Source organism: Etheostoma spectabile, chromosome 17 (genome assembly GCF_008692095.1).
Source record: "Etheostoma spectabile isolate EspeVRDwgs_2016 chromosome 17, UIUC_Espe_1.0, whole genome shotgun sequence".
Taxonomy (NCBI): Eukaryota; Metazoa; Chordata; class Actinopteri; order Perciformes; family Percidae; genus Etheostoma; species Etheostoma spectabile.
This window is the reverse complement of record NC_045749.1, coordinates 10,726,228-10,726,843: the sequence shown is the minus strand read 5'-3', so window position 1 is coordinate 10,726,843 and position 616 is coordinate 10,726,228.

The following is a 616-nucleotide window of genomic DNA, read 5'->3' as shown; positions in this document are numbered from 1 at the left end:
AAAGCACTTTGAATTGCCCTGTTGCTGAAATGTCTTATATGAATAAAGCTGCCTTGCCTTGCCTTGCCCTCAGGGCTCCGACCCACACACAGACGTGCAGGACCAGCGCTGCTTTACTGCTTCAGAGCAGATCGGAGAAAGGACCGCAACTTTACTTGTCTCATTCACCGGTAAGCAAACACTTAATATCATCATATTGAATGTTTAAAAGAAATATCACAAATTAGACATTTAGGTCCTTTAAATCCCCAGTTGAACACACAGGATTGAATATGGACAACCAAGCAGCAGCTAGCATAGATACACAGGCCCCAAGTATGATGGGGCCATGGTACATGAGGGTTCCCTTGGCCCAAAATTTGACAGTAAAATGTAATACAATGTAATTTGGAAAATAGGATAAAAACCCTTCTCATGGCTCAAAGATTTGCAGAAGAGAAGAAAATGACATCCTATTTAGTGTTATAGAGGGACAACAAAGAGACACTGGTGAGAAAGTATTTTACTTCATTCAGGGTTTACATGGAGGCCAGACCACAACTGTTTATCTCAGAGTGACATTTTTAATCTTACACAAGGTGTGTGGCACACACTAGGAGAATAGTATCTGTTGTGG